The following is a 23,347-nucleotide window of genomic DNA, read 5'->3' on the forward strand; positions in this document are numbered from 1 at the left end:
AAACACACACACACACACACACACACACACCACACACACACACACACACACACACACACACACACAACACACACAACACACACACACCACACACACACACACACACACACACACACACACACACAAACACACACACACACACACACACACACACACACCACACACACACACACACACACAACACACACACACACACACACACACACACACACACACACACACACACACACACACACACACACACACACACACACACAACACACACACACACACACACCACACACACACACACACACACACACACAACACACACACACACATCCCGTCCAGTCTTCCACAGCCTCCTTTATTCCTCGTTTTTCTTGCGCTGTTTTCTTATGTTCGCCATGAAAATTACAAGCAGAGTTCTGGACATCGCAAATGAGTTGTTCATCACTTGCAGCGAACACGTGTCATGAGAAAACAGGCGTGCTCTGTGCCTGCAAATTTTCGTTGCCAATAATTGCCGGAAGAGCTCATTTTTTATGCAACAAGCGTTGAGCCAAAGGTATCGAAAGTTGGCTTCACCTATAAGTACGCGTCTTAGTTGCCTAGCGGGCCGCAGCAAGCGGCGAATATTTTCGCAGGCTCTGTGTATTTTCGTGCGCCGACAGCCTCACGAGAAGCGCAGAGTCTGACGGGCGTTCAAAAATAACGCGCTCCCCGCGGTTGGGCGGTAAGGCAAGCAAGCAGAGAGAGAGAGAAGGCTAGGGAGAAGGCTGCGGTCGAGGAAGCCGTTCTCTGGTTGATGGCACAGCGATATCGTAAATCGTAAACAAACGCCACACTTTGCGTACACTCAAGAGCACATTTGCCGCGGCTCAGACGAGGCTGTGGGCGAGCGGAAATGGGCGTCGGTTGAGACAGCTGGCGCTGGCTGTGTTTGTGTGCGTGTTGGGGTGCTCCTGTTCCTAAGGGCGGTGCGCCGACGGAGACTTCCAGCTCGGGCTTACCGCCGATCTCCGGCGACTTGCCAGGGGTGGCTGCCGTAGCTGTTTCGCCGATGCTGCTCGAACAGCCAGAAGTCGGCGCGATCCCGCAAGCGATGATGTTATCGCGGTATGCGACGTACAAAAAGGTGCACGTCTCGGTTATGTTTTCGGCTGCCTTTGCTGACTCGTTTACCATCTCTCCGCTCTTTGATTCTCTTCATTGTAAGATCAATCAATCAATCAATCAATCAATCAATCAATCAATCAATCAATCAATCAATCAATCAATCAATCAATCAATCAATCAATCAATCAATCAATCAATCAATCAATCAATCAATCAATCATAACGTGAATTTAGATATTTATAAAATATCGCATGCCGATGCACGTTGCTTCGGCTTCTTTCATCACTTTATCAGTGCATCGCGTGACGACCAGTATCAGTGCATCGCGTGGTTACGGAAGTAAGAAACATGACAGAAACTGAATTATGAAAAAACTTGGAGGACGCTTGCGCTTCGCCTTCAAGAGTAAAACGCAATACATTCGTAAAAGTAACTTGAAACGTCCGTATTCACATGTGTGAGCTTGTGACATAACTTTGAAAAAAGTTCAACGTTGGTGTCGGTATTTAAACATTAGATTGATCGTAAATAGGAAAACGGAACGGGATAATAGCAAGGAAGACGAACAGATGCGAACATTGCGCCTTTGCTGTCTTCCTTTCTATTGTCTCGCCATGGTGAGCTATTTACGATAAATGGAATGTCGTGACATAACACCGATGTGGTAAGCCATTATGAGCAACGCACAACTTATCGGTTGCCGTTACTTATCTAAACGTTCAGTATATACTATGTTTTCATTGGTTTACGGGATAGAAAATATGGCCAAGACCGCTATAAATGACCACCACATCGTCGCTCTTTCAAATGTACAGGAGTGCGGAATGCAAATAAGAGCAGTTAGTTGCTATTTAAAGAAAATTTGCAAATAAGTTTAGCTAACTATAACGACTAACATAAAAACATAGTAACGACTAACGACATCATGCGTACCCGATCCACGAGGATGTGCTCCACGGTAGTGAGATTGGCATCGAAGTCAATTATTTATGAGCATCAATGCGAGCGCTGACTGAATGCAACAAGAGTACATACGGACACCTATGCACGAACGAACGCACACGTCATGTAGGCGCTCAGGGATTGAAACGCACAATTTAGGGCCAAGCAAAATGCGTGCAGTTTCGTTTCCACCGTCTTCAGGTCGGGTCACATATATAGGCGTAACTAAGATTCGAACATTTACATCAAAGCCAACATCACTTGCAGCGGCCAGGTTCGCAAGGACATGGCGCGTTTATTATCTCTAGCAGTTGCGCATGCCAGTCGTTATACAAAACGGTTTGATGTCGCGTTTCATTCCACCATAAATTTACATGTTTTTACTCGTTTCCTTCAACTACCGCCACGATTGCTCGACATTCCGGCAGCAACCATCTCGCAATGAATGTCGACGTTAATCAGACTAGCATTGCTGCAACGTAGCAACACACCGTATTGCCACTGCTGAAATGCGTGTTGGAAGAGGCATTTTATATGCGGCCAGTATCCTCTCTCGCGCTTCACTCTTCGAGTTATTGTGTAGGCTACTATGGGCTCGCTAGTCTATGCAGAAGCTGTGTTTACTCTTATAGTTACTGTACAGGTTACCTTTAGGTAGCATACAGTAACTATTTGCTCTGCGAGTTCAACGTCATCTAGCCGTGCATTGCGAAGTCCGGGCATGGTGTATGTGTGTACGCATACAAATTTACGCTGGCAGTATACGATTAACTGCTGCGGCCAAATGGAGGAACCAGAACAAGAAGTGTGGCGTTCATATTTCAATTACAGGAGAATGCGAGAAAAGTTCACAGTCGAGGAAGAGCTTCTGTTTTCTTTCGATGTGCGGTGCCAGTATAGCGACAATTCGTTGTCGCGATTTCCTGCATGATTCATTGATAGAGCGAACAACGATCCAATGTGGCACGCACGCTATGACAGACTCTGCAAGCTAATGGACTCCGGGGTAACGTTGAAAACATGGTACGTATTCATGACACAGTGCACACTGCTCGGGAAATCATACAGGTTTTCCCCATCGCTAATAATAATTGTTGAGGTTTTTACGTCCCAAAACTCCGATATGATTATGAGAGACGCCGTAGTGCGGGGGCTCCGGAAATTTCGACCACCTGGGGTCCTTTAACGTGCACCAAAATGTGAGCACACGGGCATATAGCATTTTGCCTCCACCGAAATGCGACCGCCGCGGCCGGGATACGATCCCGCGACCTTCGGGTCAGCACTCAAGCACCATAATCACTAGAAAACCGTGGCTAGTTCCTCCCTGTCGCTAGCTTTTATTTATCTTCTAAAAGCGTAGCGCGCGGGGTTCCACCTCTGTTAGGGGACGCGGCCGCTGCTGCTACCAGTCGAAGTTGCATGATTTAAATGTTAGTGTAAAGAAAGATACTTTCTTTTTTTCCAGCTTACACCGGCAGCCCCATGATACCAGTCGTCGCAATGCGCAATGTGTTCACTTAAAATGCTTCTAGCTATGTGTTTGGGCTGGAGAAATGAAAATTCTTTCGACTGTCCGTATAGTATTCTTACGTGATTGTTCCCGTATAACGCAGTGAACTGATGCGCGAAAGTTCAGTTCAAGGGACATCAAACCGTATGCGGGGCACCGTGATGTGGAACATAATGTACGACAGAACTTAGGGGGCATTTGTGAGCGAGTGCCAGTTATGGCGCTTGATAAATGGACTGCCGGTCTCCGCATTGTTCGTGCCAACAACTGTGGGGCGCAGGCTTATTTAGAACGCGCTCGGTTGGAATCTGTTGTGGGGCTCCATCGAATACACGCCGGAACTCTCTCGTAAAAAAAAATGCGGGAGAATAAAGAAAACACTTCACGTTAAACGTCAGCAGCCATATATTTAGTACATACTGCAGTCCGAAGACCAAGCAGGAGAATATAGTTGAGGGTCTACAGCGTGTACCACTCGCAAAGATTGCAGCTGTTTCACATTTATTTATGTTTTCCCCTACTTATTCGGTGGTGAACGCAGCGCAGTAACGCGTCACCACTGGCGAGATAGGGGCTGTCCGGGCACAATGCCCACGACGCGGCTTGCTGCTTATTTTCGAAATGCTGGATAAAAACGGGAGCCGTTCCGTTGTGCGCCCGAATACGTATACATGCCTGTGGCGCCGTGGTCTCCGCCGCTAGAACTATTCTCTCGCTCCGGTCGTAAACGGTAACTGCCAGACCAACCGACGCGAGAACCGCCCGTGGAAGCGAGCGCGCCTGGAACGTGAAGAGCTGGGGTCTGGGACGGGCGCGCGAGCGCGCGCGTATATGGAAGCACCCTTATAGTAGACCTGGTTTCTCGCCTTGGTTGAGGCGCGTTTTTCGAGAGCCAGGGGCCCGTTATGACGTGACGGACTGCGTCGTAAGCGAGAGGCTGTACGCGTGTCTGCGGGAATGAATTACGAGCGGTCGATCTTTCCCGGCAGGTGGGCGCACTACTACAGCGCGTCGTTGTGAATTGCCGTAACGCGCAGCCCCTCAACGCTGCTTAAGCGCCGTGGACGGACGTATAACGAAAAGACATTAGAGGAGTAAAGGTAAGGAAAGAAAGAGGAAGAAACGGATAGCTAAGCCCGAGGGCAAATTTTTTCGAGATCGTCGAGCGGTGCGATGGCGATCGTAAACGTCTGACCCTAATCGCTGCAAACGTGTTAGCGATGCTCCAGCCTGGCATGGCTGTAGATTAAGAAGGTACGGCGCGTGCTCCCTCCGTGTGCGATGACGACAGGTATATAAGTCGTCCCGGAAGTTTTAACGCGTTTCTCGCGGTGGTACTTGACGATTCTTGTTCGTAGCGTTTTACAGTCTACCCATGGCAAGAGTTATATAGACTACATGCTTGCCTCACTTGCCTTACGTACAGAGAAGTCGTAGGATTCTTTATGACGAGGTGACGGAGAAAACGTAGGAGATTTCAACTGGTGACTGCTGTTCCATGTTTCTTAACGGCTGTATACTATGCAAGTCCAAGCGGGAGTATTTCGTTAGTATGTTCTGCCTACTTGCAGTTACACAAGCATTCTGCTCGTGAACGACAGTGCGATGGAATGTACCAAGGAGCATATGTGCGTTGAACCATCGCTCTAAAGCTTCTGTAGCCGTGGATATTACAAAGAAGTTCCTTTTAGCAGCTGTACCGCTACAGGATATTGAAGTATTGGTCATATGTGTAAGTAGGCTCTATAATTTCAAACTATCGAAATCTGAGACGACAGAGTCGGATTATCGAAGCCTGAGTATCGAAGTCTGAGTATACTATAGAAACTATGGAAGTCTGAGACGACACCTGGCGGTGCACATTGCCTTCTTAGAGTTGTGGTCCACCGCCAGTCCATGTACATGACATAGCTGAGGCGTTCTACGCTCTAACGCAAGAAGCCCATATACTTTACTGCACATTGGCGCTCTGGATGAAGCTTCGCAGTATGCGGCCGTACACGGCACGACTGCCTGGAGTCGAACTCACTCTTCTCGCACGATCATTTCTCACGGATTACCGGACGCGCTGGGCAGGAACGAGCTCATAATCGCATGATCCGAAAGAAGTCGGAGAGATCGGCCCGTCAAACGACGGTGCCGGTTCTGCGGGAACCGAATCGCGAAAGACAGAGCTTCCGTGACGGACGTTCGCTCGAGTGTGACGCCTTCTTCCAGAAGAGCTGAGGAGAAAGCAACCGACCGCGTCTTGGCTGCGGCACGTTTCCGCGCTCCGTCGAGTCACAATTATTACCGCGACGACGAGTCATTATTGCGAATGGCGCACTTCCTTTCCTCGACCACATACCGGCGGCCACTGAGGCGCTGAGGGGTGTATTGCGGAGCTAAAAACAAAGAGAGGTTGGTAACCGAGAAGGGAAGGTTGCTGGCACACATCAACCCCCTCTCATGGCAGCTATATATATATATATATATATATATATATATATATATATATATATATATATATATATATATATATATATATATATATATATATATATATATATATATATATATATATATATATATATATATATATATATCCAACTAAGGCGCGATCACTGGTCTGGTCGCGACCCATGGCAGGGTCAGGACAGGCAGGGCAGGGAACGAGTTTTTAATTAAGCTGCCTTCTCGCTTGCACGTGGAGGTGGTGAACCTTGGGGCTGGGGACAAAACACCTGTGCTCTGATGAAGGGTCGGTGGGGTGGTGTCGTCGGTGCTTCTGGGCCCACACGGTTCGTGCGCGTAGCGTACACTACTTCTGAGAAACTGCTGGCTTACGCGCTTGCGCCGGTTTCAAGGAGGGGGGCACAATGCGTCGCGCTAGGCGTTAACGGTGCCGTAACAATGAAGACAGGCTTGCAGAAGGGTTCCCCTCGCAAAGGTTGTTACCGCATAGCTGCGCGATAAGCGCAACTTATTAAAGGGGCAGCTAAAAGTGCTGACTTCGCGTGTCTGCCATCTTGATATGCGTCAGCGAGCTCGAGCCAGGTGGCGCTGTTTTGCCGATGCAAACGGAAACTCCGCGCGTGTTTCTTCCAGGTTGTCTTGTCCCACTTTCTCCTGGTTTCATTATTGCTTTATCATGGCTTGGTAATGAGACGAGAGCGTGGACAGATTTTAGTGCGCCTGGTTTCCTTTCGCGAAACTCTATAACGGCGAACTTAACTGTTTAGTTCAGGAGGCTTCATGCATAGCCAAACTGTAGGTTTTTAGTCTGAAGATTCTTTTTCGCACTGTCTTAAGCAATTGTAATAGAGTTCTATAAGTTAAACACGATAGACTACCACGCTTTAGGGAGCGAAAGAATGAGAACACATTACAAACGCTTCTTTCTTTTCTAGTTCTTAGATGCCTTTTTATTAAATTATAGTGTTTGACGTGGTGAAATAACACACTGCCATTATAACATGGCAAATAAGTACTGCAGAAACTCGTAAGTTAGATGAAGGTAATGCTGAGGACGGAACTTGTCCTGGCACCTTAATAGAATTGGTCTGAATCCCGGCCGGATCAGGACAAACTTTTCGTCAACTAGTAGAAGCTTCGATTCTGCGAAATGCGTGAATAGTTTCTTTATAGCTTCGTGCTATAAACGAGCGGATGGCATTTTTCCCCACTTTCATGCTACTACATAACAGCGTCTGATGTCCCGGGCCCGCGTGTCTCGGCCGGAGTATTTCCGAATAAACCGAGCACGTGTCGGAGATTCCGGATCGCACGATCAGGCTAAATTATGGCCTGTCAACGGGAAACGCCTGCGTTTGTTTCGCACGGCCATATTGACCTCACTCGGTATAGATTCGGTACGACATGGCCAGCATGCTAAGCGTAGGATCGAAGTGCGCTGCAGGGCACATGAATGAATCAATAAAGTATTACTAGCTCAGGTATAAAACATAATGAGAATCGCACTGAAAATACTGCTTCGGAATTTGTCATGCGCTTTTGTTAGCCAAAACCAAAACAACAACAACAACAACAACAACAAAACAACAACAACAAACAATCAGCACATTCAATTTACTGCGGTGCGCACAATGGCTTCAATGGAATAGTCAAGAGTGAGAGAGAGAAACTTTATGCGGAAGGCATGGAAGTTGACCGGAAAATAAAGATCCGGTTTGCTACCCTGCACTGGGGAACGGGAAACAGAAAGGTAAGAAAGAAATGATCAGAGAGAGGAACGGAGATAACTAGTAAAATGCACACACACACAAACATGGGAGTGCACACTGCTCCACACAGCTTCGAGTAAAGAGAGTGCAAATGGGAAAACTGTAGCGTTTGCACCAATAGCAGAGTCGCCGCTGCGCTGGGAAAAACAAATTGTATCTTGCCTTACTACGGACCTTCAAGGCTTTAAATGAATCAGTGAGCAACTATTTCATTCCAGTGCATCCGGTTGAGACCACAGCTTTCCTCGCACGCTCCTGCTCTCACTACAGAGAGGCCGCGTGTAGTTCATTAGTTGATTCATTTGTTGTCATTTGCTGTCACGTTGCGCGCGCGCAACGTGACAGCAAATGCATCCCACATTCCCGTCTAGCTCGGGGAAGGTTCTCCATTGCGACTTCTCGTCATAGCGCGACTTATACGCAACGCCTCGAGGCGTCACCCTGTATACATCCTTCTACGCTCTTTTATTCGCCAATACCACATCGGACACAAACAGGGTGCTCTTATTTACGGAAACAACGGAGACGGAACATTGCTATACAAACACGCATACCGAAATATGCACGCACACAAAAAGATCACCTTCTCTTTCTGTCGCCCCCTTCACCTCTAAGAATCTTTGCTGGCCGGAGCCATCGCCGCCTGAGGCGATAAGAGTCGCTGGGGTGGTGATGGTCGCTCGATAGGCAGCAGGGTGGGTCTCTGGTCGTTCCGTCGGGACTCAATTTGCCGCACACCGATCTGCGGTGGTTGGACCCTGAGCGCGCTCGGCTGAAGTAGTACAATAACACGCAGCCGTTCTCCGTCCGCGCAAGTGCCCGCAGTCGCCGCCAAAGGGCAACAAATGGTATACAGCGAGGAGGCCTCTGCGAGGCATCGGTGCTCCATCTGCTATACGCTGACCTTCGCTCCGCGCACTACTGCTGGAGCAGACAGTGTTTGTCTTAGGCGCGGTCGTGGAAAATATATATCAAGAGAAAGCGCAGGCCATCCCTCGGACGAGCCTGGGGTCCAGCCAGGTCGACGGTTTCCCGTGGCGCCGAGCGCTTGTTTTGTCTAACAACACTGGCGGTCGCTGATTAAAGTTCGGCACTTTGTTACGCAGCCGCCGACAGCGCCGTGGGGCATCCGGCGATGGGCCGGAGTCGAGCTCACGCGCGTTGGTTTCTCATTATCAGGCGGGGACATTTTGCTGCTTCCGAATGGCGCTCGGTATCAAAAGCATCGCTTACTATATCGGTTACCGGTGAAAATCAAATTATCCTAATTGCGTTGTCACCATCGGTGTGCGGATCGTGCCTCAGTTACCATCATAGTGACGTACGTTGTTAAGTGTACTATTTAGCATAACCGTGGTATGGGTATAGATTTCTTAGTGGAGCACTTTCACTTTTTTTTTTTTTGCGGTTCCAGTAACGTCGTCAATAAAAGAAGGCGAAAGAGATTGGAATGCGTAACTAAAAGAAAAAAAATCTATTTTTGTTCTTAGCTTCTCGAACGCTCATCATAAAATCTTTTTTCTTGTGGGTTTTGTTATCGCTCGATGCAACATTGCTCGACACAACTCTGCCACTATATCCGTAATCTTTTTCTGGAGGCCAGTTCGGAGTAATAACAGCGCGTACTGCTGTAAAAAGTTAAACAGCCTCCATCGAAACATTTCCCCCTCCAATCTAACAAACCCCGAAAATGTTTCAAATACTACAAGCAGTACATGTAATGTCAATAAGGTCAGAGCCTAAAAATTGCGTTCTTCCCACCCGACAAGTCGAGTTCGCTAAAGTGAATTCGACAAAACAAACACTTTAAAAGCCAAAAAATGTTTAAAAAAAAAGAGGCAAGACAGCCAGGATACGCTCGTGCGAAGTATATATACGATAGCACGGGAAAGGGCGTGCGCTCCTGGCACGATCAGCGCGGCGACTATTGGTACGGCTGCGGCGGGAAACGTGCGCTGACAGCGGCCTGTCACGAGCATGTGGCACTGCGACTTCCGACCCCGGGTGTCAGCACCGGCGGTCGCTGCCTCGCGGCCAGGCGGCTGCTCGTGCGACGGGGTTATTGGAAGCGCACCCGCCAGCTCGCTCGGCCTTGTCCGGTTTACCTGGCGGCAAGGGGCCGTTATAAGCGGGAAAAATAAGTACGCCAACATAGGGCGTATGCAGAAAATGCCGTCCCGACCGCATGTGTGCATGTACCCACCTTTTGTTTCATCGTTTCTTTTTTTTTTTGAAGTGTTATTTCTTTACCTCGATTTGTTCTTTTCGCGGTGTTAGACGAGCGATTTGAAGTCTTCGCATTTTTCATCTCTCGTTGCCTTTTGCGTTCCTGTAATGGTTCGCGAGACTCGTGTGAACATTTAATTTACTTTTAGCTGTCTGTATCTTTTAAAGAAAGTGTCTTGCCTCAGTATGGTTGTGCAATCGGGGCATCTTAGGATGGTTTGTCAGAATGACACGTAAGGGAGAAAAAAAGAAAGCGAAATCCGCTTATTCATAACACTGATAGATAATAAGTAAATGACACGAAGTTATAAATAAATACGCGAAAAATAGAAGAAAGGAAAGAGAATGGGTATATTTATTAAATATGCGGAAATACGAGTGAGCATGAAACATGCGTTTTTGTTTGAGCCCGTACAAAAACCTAGCAGGTTCTTTTAGTAAAGTATGCTAATGGAACCAGATGTTACCGGTGGTGTATTAACTGCTATTGCCTTGTTCTTCTTGAAACAGCAATGTTGTCGTATAGAAAGAAGAGAAGAAAGCGTCATTAATTCATTCTAGAGCTACTTAGAGAAAAAGATATACTAATTAAAAAAAAGGCGATAGTCTCGGTTCTTGTGCATCAGTTAATCAGTGGCAGCCACTACCACGGTACCAGGGGCGTAGCCAGAAATTTTTTTCGGGGGGGGGGGGGGGGGTTCAGTCATACTTTATGTATGTTCGTGCGTGCGTTTGTATGTGTGCGTGTGTATATACGCAAGCAAAAGTGAAAAATTTCGGGGGGGTTTGAACCCCCCCAACTCCCCCCCCCCCTTGGCTACGCCCCTGCACGGTACATCCACAGCATTTGTGTTTGTTCTGGATTGATGGTTTAATTTACATTCAGCTAAAGAAAACCCGTAATTTATGTATGCCAACTGTCACCGATTTGCATACGGAATCGCGTTCAATGGCCTCTATGCGGATCACCACACACTGCAGCCGCAAGCATCATCATGATGTAGATATTATTAAAAAGGGCCGAGAAAGATTGCAGCAGATTAATTTGCTCTCCTAGGTTAGTTGGCGCATATTTTAGGTTTAAGAATGGCATGACAAAAGATGCATGGATTTGAAGAACGAAACAAGCGTCGCACTTAACCGGTCCTTCATGTCTATGATTTTTTTTTTTGTCTTGTCGTTCTTAAGCTTGAACTACAACTGACGTGCCCTACAGGTTTACTATACATCGTCACCGAGACAACATTCAATATGATATCGGGGGGTTTTATGTGGCAAAACCACGATACCATTGTCAGGCACGTCGCAGCGGAGGGCTCCAGAAATTTCGATTTCGACCGTCTGGAGTAACTTGAAAGGATGTAAGAATCAATAAAGACACGGGCGAAGAAAGTGACAGCAGGACGCGCGTCGTCCATTCATCCCTTTCTTCGTCCGTATCTTTCTGTGCGCTACAAGTTTCTCCATGCATCTGGTGTTCTTTAACGGGCACTGACATTACTGAGCTGGTATTTAGTACTAATAAAGGGCAACTCTTCTCAAGCTCCTGAGTATGGACTCCTAATTATGAATCGAAGGTTAGCCTGAGAAGGCTCCGTTCGGCATAGCGTGACTCCTGCTGAGGCGGGCGTAACCTGCAGCAAACACTGTGAACTTTGACGGCGCTGTACATAAACCGGAGGGACGGCGGTTTGTTCGCGTGCTGCCGGCGTTCCTGACTGCGAAGAAGGAAGACAAAAAAAAAAGTTTGCCCACTTCCGAAGGCAGGCAGGCAGGCAGGCAGGCAATAAGAACGACGATGGGCAGCTCGTCACTTGTCGCGTCGAGTTGACTGGTGCCCTGCCGGACATCTCGACCGCCAGAGATTGCTGCAGCCGCGAGCCCCTAAAGGCATATGAGATAAAGGGAGGGGGAGAAAGAAAGAGTGAAATGTGCGTGCGGAAGAAGCGAAAAAGGGATGCAAGATGTTCGCGAAGAAGTTTGCAGTGACACGTACAAAGTGGGCGCGTGACGCGGCGGCAACGGCGACGTCCGAAGCGAAGCGACTTTTGCTCGTTTCCTTCAGTGACATTTCGGTGGACGAATTTTTCGCGTGCCCCGTGGTCAGCCAGCGGGTCAGACCGTGGCCAGACGACCATCACGTAGCGCAAAAAAAAAAAAAGGTGGGTGGGAGGGTGGGTGGTGGTTGGATTGACGGGAGATAGGACAAATCGAGAAGCTGTTCTCAGCGCCTGTATACGAAAGTAAGTAAATAGGGGGTATAGCAATAGTAAATTCTTTTCTTTCAGCAAATAGAAAATGATGGCTTTCTTTTTTTCTTCTTTCCTCAAACTAGAAGGCTCATAAATTGCTAGGTTCGTAGACACTGGGCATTCCTAATGCTTATCACTCGAATCGATTCGATATCGTGAAGGCGTTGCTTAAAAAAGAAAAAAAAATGGCCGCGTATCTGCGTGCTTCGCTGCAAATGTCGAAAGACGATAGAGGAGCGCTGCGTTAAAGTTACTGTATATGCTACCTTTGGGTAGCAGAGTTGCGCATAGGTCTGGCTAGCAACCATATGGCTATGTCGCGAAGACTCATTCCGTTTTTGCAGGCGACATGCCTACCGGGTCACCGGTCGACATGTTTGGCGTGTCGAAGACCGGTGATTTACTTTAATGTGAATGACTAGTGTCAATTCAGTTCGCTGCAGCGGCGCCATCGAGAAATACAAAACTTGGCCCCAGCGTCAGCTTCTCCGCAACGCATGGTTGCTAGCGGCGTTTGGAAGACAGATGCGCAACTCTGCTACCTAAAAGTAGCATATGCAGTAACTCTACGCTGCGTGAGATATGGGCGCTACCTGGAAATACGTCGGGAAACGAGCTTGTGCAGAGGGCACGGAGGAGGAAAGTTCTTTCCTTCCTCCGTGGCAGAGAGCATTCGTCGGCGCGTCGCATTTTCAGCGCAGCCGTATATTTAGCGCAGCTTAAGAAACTCGGCTCTTTAGAATTGCGTATCTATGTATTTTCTATTAAAGGAACACACCACCTAATACTTACCTAGTGATGTTGCGCCTCAGATATGCGTAATATTTACTTTTAGGGGTGAAGCTCCTTAAAGCGGCACCCGTTCGTCCCCGTCGTAGTGCGTAACCAGTCTTAACGCTAGTACCAGATCTTACCTCCAAGGTGGTGCCGGTGGGAGATTTCTCCTGTGCGTTGTTGAACAATAAAAAATTCGCAGCGTGCGCGTTAACTAAAAGCCGAATTCTTCTGTCTCTCATTCCCCATTAGCAGCCATTGGCATGTTCCAGTAGGAAACGTTAGTAGAAGTAGAAGTGTAAATGTTAGCTAAAAGCCGACTTCTTCTGTCTCTCATTCCCATTAGCAGCCATTGTTTACCTCCAAGGTAGTGCCTGGTGAGATTTCTCCTGTGCGTGATTAAACAATAAAAATTTTGTTCAAAACACCGTTGATTGATGAAATAAACCAACGAAAGACGCCAGATGTTTTCTAAAAGCAAAACAAAAAGACGCCAGATGTTTCTAAAGCAAAACGAAAAGACGCCAGCTGCTTAACGAAAGACGCCAGATGTTTTCTAAACAATGAAAATTCACAGCGTACATGTAAAATTAAAGTGAGCTGCAAGTCGTCATAACTCTCATCGAACCTTTAGTATAAACGTGCCCGATCTCACGTCGGTGATGATGTACTGGGCAGAATTCACGGAAGATTCACGGTTTACCGATGAACCTCCGCAGCTTCGCCCACTCATCATCATTCACTCCGTGGATATGCTGTGATTTTTTTGATCGACAACGTTCACAAGTATGAACAGCCGTACCAGTTCGAGCTGGGTGGGCGGTAAGCAAGTGGTTCAACTTTGGCCGGGTGGCTGAATCGGGTGATAGACAGACAAACAGGAAGACAGACAGACCAAAATTTCTGCGTTTAAGTTCCCCGAGAAAGACTACCGTCTTTAAAAGAAAAGCGAAGCACCTGAATACGGCGCATGCACTCGATGCAGCCGCGTCTCGAGGCGTCACATCGGCGTAACTGTAACGTTATTACTAAGCTGAGCTGCTTAGTTCTGGCATCCATCCGTAGGCGTGCGCACGATGGGGGGCCGAGGCGGGGGGGGGGGGGGGGGGGGGCGTTCGTCCCCCTAATGAAAGGGGGGGGGGGGTTAAAAGTCTGTACCTTACGTTTACACACGTAGACGTAAGGTGTCCGTCACTGTTTAAAGAGAAGGGTTATGGCCATGCAGGTTTTTGTCGATAATGGCGGCCGAAGGCCCCTGATGTTGCATTCCAATAATTGTTTACTTCGCATATTTACTCCCGGAAAGCCAGGGACATAAGGCAGGCCATTGTGAGAAGCATGTGATCGCTTCATTTTCATTTTTTTTTCATCCGCTGTCAAGCATGTTGTCCTTTGGACTCGACCAACGCGGCTGGGGAGGGGGGGGCTGCGATGAAACTTTGCCCCCCCCCCCCTCCAACTGATGGGGAACCCTGCGCACGCCTATGCATCTATCACTAGCGGGATGGCGGAAAACATCGTATTTTACGAGACTTAAGCTTTGCCTCTTTCATGTTGTACTGTCATTTATATAGACCCTTTTTACAATTGTAAAGGTAGCTTTCCTGCTATGTAATTTGCACAACTAATGGCGGCTAGTCACTTACTACAAACAGCGTGTTCAAGCGCATTTTGCTTACGCTATGACGTGGAAAATGTAGACTCGGCTCTCTTGACATAAACACGCATAATAGACAATACCCAGCACGTGCAACTAGGACCTCGTCCCCACTCTAAGCAAGACAGGTGCCGCTATTAGTTGGGCAAATATGCAGCGCAGGGAAGCGCACTTGCGGATTATGGCAAGGCGGTCTTACTTGACGGCGTGAATGCTCACGCATTGAAGCCCTAGAAGCACCCGTACAATTAACGTATGGAGATAGTGTTTATATACAGCAGAGGACAAAAAAAAAAATTACGAGGTAGCTGAAGACGCATGTTCCTCAGGTAATGGTAAAGTCAGTAATTCTCTTTCTCGTGGTTGACAGGATTATTACAAATATGTCAACAAACGTACGTGAATGGTTTCTCTAAGGTCACCTCCGAGTGTGTATGGCTGAGCCGTTAAATCTACTCCTTTCTAATCCACTCAATCGCTTTTTTCAAAGCAGCTCATAAAGGGTGAGAAAAAAAAAGGGTTTCTCGAACGAACGAAGAGGTTGCCCCGCGCGAAATCCTCGAGAGAACATTCGCCGGGAACACTTGGCTGTAAGGTTAAACGGGAGAGATAGAGGGCCGCAAAGGAGGAGCGGGAGTGTTGCTGGTAAGTGACTGAAGAACGGTCGAATGAACCAATCAGCCGGGTCCGGTCCCAAGGGGAAACGAAGCAACAACGAAGGCGTCGAGTGGTCCGGGAAAGAAAGGCGAGCATCCGACGGCAAGCGCCCTTTTGGAGCAGTCCCTCTGAGAAAACTTACGGAGGCTTCATGTGTACCTTTTTGTATGCTCCCATTGTGCAAAAAAAAAAGAAAAAACGCGGCAAAAACTACACCACTTCCTGATGCGATAGCTAACGTGTTATCGCTGGTCACCTCTCTTTTACAACGAAGTTGTACATAACTAGGCCATTGGTAACTGCGCGAACAGTTACCCACTCAACAGCAAACAGGTATGAGGCAAAGAATTTGGGCAAACCCCACTGCTCACCACTGGTCCACTAATAAATAAATAAATAAATGAATAAATAAATAAATAAATAAATAAATAAATAAATAAATAAATAAATAAATAAATAAATAAATAAATAAATAAATAAATAACCTACGCGCTGCCCTTCTGGACCACGCAAATCGAGGTTGAGGTGCTTTAAAGGAGCGCACACTAAATTTTAGAATTCGGCGTCTTTCTGTACCCTTAAAAAAATTGCCACCTCTGTTGCCGTGTGCTGAACTGCTTCGCTGCTCGTCCGCCTTCACCGAGTGTAACGGCTCATTAAGTTTTTTTTTTGTTTATTTGTGCACTATTTCTTCTTTTGAAATCCGATAACGATTGAGCATTTGATTGTTTGCGTATTAGTAGGCAAGTTGACATACGATTTCAATCGTTAACAGCCTTTTGCTACAACGTAGTGAACTGCTGGGCTGGTTGGTGTGACATACTTGTAGCGAAGGGGAGCGCCACGCAGTACGGGAAACACAAGAGCGTGTACAGGAAAGGTGCTCCTTTACTCAAACATTTTACTAGCTGGCAACACAATTAGTCAGTACCATAACTCATTGGCTGTGGATCCGTGCAGTTAAAGACGAGGTCGTGGGTTCAATAAAGTCCGAAGGCAGCTACTCTTCATTTAAGTCTGTACAGCACCTATTGAGCTTTATGTGGAGGTTCAAAGAATCACAACGAAGCAAGAAGTAATCTAGCTTCGTGCACTAGAGCACGGAGCCAACAGGAAGAGAATCCGTTTCATTATCATACATAGAGGAAATGTATAACAGCGTGGAGAAATAAGCGAGCGAAAAAAGGTTCTTCGCTGAACACATAAGCAGGCAAATAAAAATGAACGTCAATTAGCTAAAGCGACCTTGCAGGCCGAATCAGAAACGAGTACGTCGCCGCGGCAAAGGTGCGCTCACAAAGTGGGAGGCACGCCTTCAAAAACTGAACGAATCGTTTTGCCGAGACTTACTCGTTTACGTTCAAATTTGGTTCCATTCATTTCCACTAAGACTTCTGTTTCTGCCGAAAGCGTTTGGCAGCAGAAATCCGGTTCATTATGGAAACAACTGCGTAGAACGTGGACCGCAGGCAAAAGGTGCGGTTAGAAGGCTTTGTTATACAGGGAGAAGTATTGCCAACTCGCACGGAAAGAAAACACGACTTCGTAGCAGGAATTTCATTCCCTCGTCGAAAATTGAGTTTCGACCATACATTCAGAGAAAGCGAGAACGGCGAGAACGAGCACCACAAAATCGGGAGGAGCACGCGACCAGCATGCAGGCGGAGAGACAATAGTGCACTTACCACACCGGTAGAATTCAAGAACAGCTCTGGGCTTTGCGATTCAGTTCAGAAGAGGTACCGCAGAGCAAGAATATTTTTTAGAAGGGCCCTTTAACAAGCTTCCTACTGCTCTGTGCAAGTGAGGTGGCCTTACGCTTCAAATGGTTCTAGCTGCGTGCGTTTAAGTTTGTTATGTGTATACTCATATCACTCGCCCTATGAGACCGTCGCGTGGTCTAATTTAGTACACAAAAACAATGGTGTTGTAAAATAATTAAATAGACTTTCTTGTTGATAACAATAAAAACAATTTGCGAAAGCATTCTCACGGTCACACCTGCTTAACGTAATCAAGCGGGGACGTTTTATAATGAAGTAAGATAAACTTCGCTAATTAGAAGTGGGCGGTTAAAAATAGCACCCCCTGTACGAATATTGTTACAACGAAAATCGGCCCGTGTTTTATTTGCTAAACCCCTACAACGTCAGTATTGTTCGCATTTGGTCACCAATGGGAATACGCACGCGGGTCATTCGGATCGCCATCATGAGTGACAGGCACTTGAAGGACGGCCACCGAGAAAATATGATATTGGAGACTCGTGCACGAGCAATGACTGCAGCGTTGCCGCGGACCGAAGCCCCTCGTGACAGCGAGGTGAACGATAGAAAGACGGCTTACGGAGGAGGAGGATAAAATTTACGGAGGAGAAGTTGTGTAAATTTACTTGTAAATTCTTTAGCTCTTGGGGAGTTGTGGTTACCTTGGTTGTTTGGTTCAATCGCATGAACAAAATTTTCAGCAATATTTGTACAGTTGCAGCACAAGAAGGCTAAGATCATATACGTTTTCAAAATGTATCTATTATTTGTCGAAGCGCGAACCATTGACTGCATGCTACTGTCACGAACACAGTGGCACGGCCAGCGGCAGTGCTACTGCGTTCGTTTACGTATATCTGAAAATTAGAAGCTTAAAGATAGTCAAACAAGTATTAAGCTGAAAACTCCTACAAGAGTCCCGGGCTTGAAATGCGATATGTTTATTCGATGCAGTTGAGTTGTTTAAACAAACAAAGCAAGCATGAGCGGCAAAGCCATTTTTTAATATAAATATGCGCAGAGCACAACTATTGAAAAAAATAATGATTAAATAAAGTGTGCGTCTTCATGAGCCGTGCTCTACGGGACGACTGGGCTAAAATTGAAGAAGACCGATGCGGCGTTTGTGTTCCGGGTGATCATTGTTACATCCCCCAAGCAATCCATCAGCTGCGTAGTGCAGTGTGCGGAGTGGGCGTCGTATTTCGGAAATGACGGCGGCACGCTTTTACCGGAAGTGACCGTTCGGCCAAAGTAAAAGGACGCTCGTGAAAGACGAGCCCGGCCATCGGTATAGAAGAGGTGGGCGCAAACACACAGACTCGCCCGGCCAGTGCGGTGACAGCGTACCCAACGTGCCTGGAGAAAGGGGCTCCGCGCTCCGGTTCCGGAAGCGTTTGCTTATGGGACAGTGCGAAGTCGAGATGGCAGGCGTGAGGAATGGCTGAGAAGTTTGCATTCGCATTCGCCGTGAGAGGTGGAAAGAGCCTCCGCGGTCTTGGGTACCACCACCTACTTCATTTCCCCCCTGAGCGTTCATTCAAATTAAGGCAAATACCAAAGGCCACACGTGGTCAGTTCCCTTATATAATGCTGTATCCTGGTCTTAATTTCAGAAAGAGAGAAGGAGAGAAAAAGGCAAAGGAAAGGCAGGGAGGTTAACCAGGTTGTAGCCGGTTTGCTACCCTACACGGGAGTAGGGGGGAGGGGGGGGGAAACAGATCACATAAAGCAAGGAGGAAAGAGATAACAAGTGATACGCGCACACACATATCATCAGGGTTCACCGCCCATACCCAGGCAGTCACAACCGATAAATTTAGAGTGCTTTTATCAGCGATGACTTGAACGCATTCTATCACACATTTTGATGCGTCTGTGTGGCTTAAATCTGCGGTAACGTTTTACGCGATACATTTGCAGTGAATGAACATGCTTCACTATTAAGCACCTTAAAGCATGCGTAATAAGAGGCGTTTTGAGAGGAAGATGTGCGCATTGTGCGCTTGGAGTCGAAGCTAGAATTTGCATGGCATTTAAGTGCACATGAATTTATGTACGGCGCCACACCCCTGAACGAAAGAAGGCGTATGGAACGAGCAGCACGTTTTTGTTAGACGCTACCACATGAAGCCAGCAGATAATCAAGCCAAGGAAAGCACTGGGGGCGCAAGCGAAGCATAACGCCCCCTATGGAATCTCTATGGCATTTTCTATTGACTTATTCTTCATGTAATTGTTTCCAGAGTTTCTCTTATAACACTAGATTATTCCAGCGTTTCCACGCTCATTCAGGCATTATCATTATACTTAGCGTTTTAACTTATTGTGAAGCTGAGCGAAAAAAAGAACTACAGAATAAATGAAGTCATTGATTATTCTGTCAAAGCCCACCTTATAGCCCGTCCTACTACTTTCTCTCCACGGGTGCAGAGTGCACTACACTGCTGCCTGGAGGAGAGCTCTCGAAAACGACACAGGTCCGCACTTCACTATATCTACAGCCAAATGTGGAGACTTTTCCAATCGAAGTGAAGGCCCTGCGCACATCAGCCGAAGCCTATAGTCGCTCTCGACGTTCGATCTCGATGCCCCCTAGGTTACCAGCGTGGCGACAGACTCTCTGTTCTCAGTAGTGGACTCCGCTGAGGACTTGGTACACTTGAGACACCCTTCGTCTATCTGCAGCCCACGTAGGCATCCACTCAATTTTTCTTTTTATTTCAAGTTTGGATGAAGGCGTAAGCACCCTTGACTCACCAAGCAAACTCTGGCATGTCCTCCGGACGCCGTTGTGCAGTTGAGAAACAGAAAAAGTGCATCTGGTGAAGAGGTGCCACTCAGACAGTGAAGAGTCACTGAAGATCCATAGTATCGCTTGGTTTGAGAGCTGGAACGTTGCTTGCACGTTTATGAATACTACCGTGCCCCGAAAGAGCGTGTCACCATTATGCATGGCGCTACTGACGTCATAATTTCATGCGTGCTTTTCGAAGTCAACCATACCATCCAATACCTGTGCTTTCTCACGAGTAGATCACTCATCTATATGCGGAGGTAACGTAGTTACCAGAAAGAGGGGCTCACCTATCAACGTACCTTTGCACCTGCCCTTTCGCCTTTCCTTTTGCTGTGACAAATAACATCTGCAGTTTCGTCGTTCGTTTGTTTGCATATGATAATAGTCAAATTAGCCTGCCGTGAGGACCACACGGTAGCGCATCATTAGTTGGTCAACCTAGCCGAGTAGCGCCGGAGTGCGATTAATATCGAGGACCTCGCGCTGTTTACGGCCCACAGGCAAATCATGTATAAACTCCCACTCAGCGTTACAAACCGGCTGAACAAGCGTTTCACCGGCTCCATCGTAAATGACGCGTTCGATAGTGGCGCCCACATCGGATATCAAATGCCTCTCGAGCTCTTCATTCGGTTCTCTGGCGCAGAACAGAAGGGCGCAGCTGTCGCCGCGCAGAGAAATAAAAAACTCGACTCGTAAATCTCCTCCAGATGGTGACAGTTTGGGAGGGGGTTCTTTGTGTCCCATCGGGCAAGTTTGTCGCCACGTATCTCGCGTTTTGGCGATGTCGTAGTGGCGTCCCTCGAGGTACGGTGCAAGCTTGGTTTATGCCTTTACGACGGCTGCTGATCCGGCTACGAGGCGAGGTCCTCCGAACAACACCGTGTCGACATATAGGGGTCCGGCGCATCGCTTTATCGGTAAAGGATATGGCTGTGACAGGTGTGGAGGGGTGCACTTTCTATGGTGTAACAGTGCTCTTTGGGACCCTTGTACTTAGCCTTTTGAGTACACCTAATGTCACTGCTTGGTGTATCTTATACCTATATAATAACAACATGGGCCCCGAGGCTTGGCTTTATCTTGTTTTCAGTTCGAGCAGCTTATCAAGAAGTACAATGTTTCTCAGGGTTCAGGTTGCGTGTTGGGAAACGTCAAGGTGTGGCTAACGGCGCCACAGAACTAGCCCAACAATACATTTCAAGGTGCGCTTGCTTCACAAGCAAAACGAACAAAAATAAAGTTTTCGTCTACTACTTGAGATTCCGTTTTGTTGCTCATGCGCATTTATGTTTCGTACATCTAAGCCATAACCCGACGGCTAATCAAATACGCTACCTTATTGCTTTTTTACAAAACAACGTGCAGCATTTTTAAAGAGTACACCATCATATGCGATATTTGCCTCTTTTCAGTTTTGTCAGTGAAAATATCTCATGTGTCCCTGAGAGGATTCGCTTGACGAATAAGCGTCGAAAGGATCGTTTTTATCTAGGGACTCCACTCAGTGTCTAGATCAATCAATCAATCAATCAATCAATCAATCAATCAATCAATCAATCAATCAATCAATCAATCAATCAATCAATCAATCAATCAATCAATCAATCAATCAATCAATCAATCATCGAGTCAGTTTGCCCTGGCGTTAGTCAACCAGTTAATTATTTTAGTCTATGTCAATAGCAGACACAGCACAGGCGGATAACCGCTACATATCGGCTTCTGAATTAGGATGTTTTGAAGAAGAAAACTACAAGATTCGTTTTTATATTACAATCAATAACTACCAGCTCTGCGATACCGCTGCGAACAAATTATTATTCGTACTAGTCCCCCTTCACAGGAAACAATCAATCTTTTTTTTTTTTTCAGTTAACCTGTGATTTAGATTATATGGTAGTACAAGTGTTCCATGTGTGACTTGCGATGTCGCAACACGACAGGCTTTTGATTGGCTTTCCTGCGTTGGAGAATAGTCCAGTATGTTTCCCACACGCGTGTAAAACGTAGGATGCATCTATGCTCTGTAATGTTGAGCTATAATAAGCTTCCGTCCACTCTATAATTATGGCCGAATCGTTTCTCTGTTCTGTTATACTATTTGCTTTTCGGCCAGCCTTCTTCATCACTCACGCTGCTATGTATGCTCCGAAACGAACGCCCTCCCATTAAATTGTTTTGAGTAAGTGCTTTTGCAGGCATTTATGTTTTTTTTAGGTATGATGTTACGCTATTGATCGATACAATGTTAATCTACGGAATAGGGCAATCAATTATTTCCCTAATATGCAGCTGTCTGAAAAATAAGTGAAAGGCAAGAACAATTATCCATTAATGCTTTGTGTATAAACAGAGTTAATTGAACTCATCTATTTCCTACAGAGTGCCCATACATTAGTGTCAGTAACATATGTTTGTGATACGCTATACTTAACTACCTACTACCGCCATCAGCAGCCGCGGCGGTACAGTGGTTACGATGCTCGGTTGCTGACCCGAAAGTCGTGGTTTCGATCCCGGCCGCGGCAGTCGCATTTCGATGGAGGCAAAATGGTAAAGAGGTCCGTGTACTTAGATTTAGGCGCACGTTAAAGATCGCCAGGTGGCCGAAATTTCCGGAGCCCTCCACTACGGCGCCCTTCATGATCATACCGGGGGTTTGGCACGTAAAACACCAGGTAGTATTATTATTATTGCCACCACGGAATCCTCTTGTTTGTCTGTTTTTGTCTGTTATTGGAGTAGCTAGCCAGTATAAAGGAAGTATATCTACAACATTGTCGAAGCATAGAACAAATACCTAGTTATCGATGTCATACGACAATACGCTCATTATACCCTGGGATCACGTGACGTCACTACTAACAGCTTGCGTTAAGGTGGCATGCAGAATTTGGTGCAACAGGTAAATAAATAAATCCGATCTCTCACAAGTCAAAATAATGTCATACGTGACAACAAAACAGATGTATGTTGATTTTGGGCCAACGAACACGAAAGAAATAGCAGCGTGCACAGCCGGCAATAGGCGCGAGAAATGTAAGCAAGCTACACAATGCTATGGCGCCACGTTTGATCACCATTGATCAGGAAAATAATAGCGGCAACAAACAAACGGCTCCAAATCGGTTCGTTTATTCGTTCGCATAAAATATGTAGCACGACTACGACATATCCTCGGTTTTCGCATCTTCGGCAACATCAATCTTCTTCCAGTAGCACATGGTTGGAGTTCTGACAAGGCCTTACTTCGTGAAAATAAGACTAAAATCTGTCAACCTAATTCGCAGTTTTTCTCTTTCGATAAGCGGAACCATTTCTTCAATTGTACCTCTTGTGCTTGTCTCCGGTCTCACTGGATAACTATATAGAAATCATTCACGCGCGGAACGCAAGTACCGCACGATAATGGTGACTCTTCCAGTAGCATGACTC

At 46.8% G+C, this 23,347-nt stretch overlaps 1 protein-coding gene across 1 annotated transcript in view; it reads left to right on the forward strand.

Moving 5' to 3' along the window:
• The window catches only part of LOC119386375 (zeta-sarcoglycan-like), a gene marked incomplete at its 5' end in the record, with an annotated part of 259,967 nt that overhangs the window by 223,089 nt on the left and 13,531 nt on the right, over window positions 1-23,347 (forward strand). The window lies entirely within an intron of this gene.

This window comes from Rhipicephalus sanguineus, chromosome 3 (genome assembly GCF_013339695.2).
Source record: "Rhipicephalus sanguineus isolate Rsan-2018 chromosome 3, BIME_Rsan_1.4, whole genome shotgun sequence".
NCBI classification, from domain to species: Eukaryota; Metazoa; Arthropoda; class Arachnida; order Ixodida; family Ixodidae; genus Rhipicephalus; species Rhipicephalus sanguineus.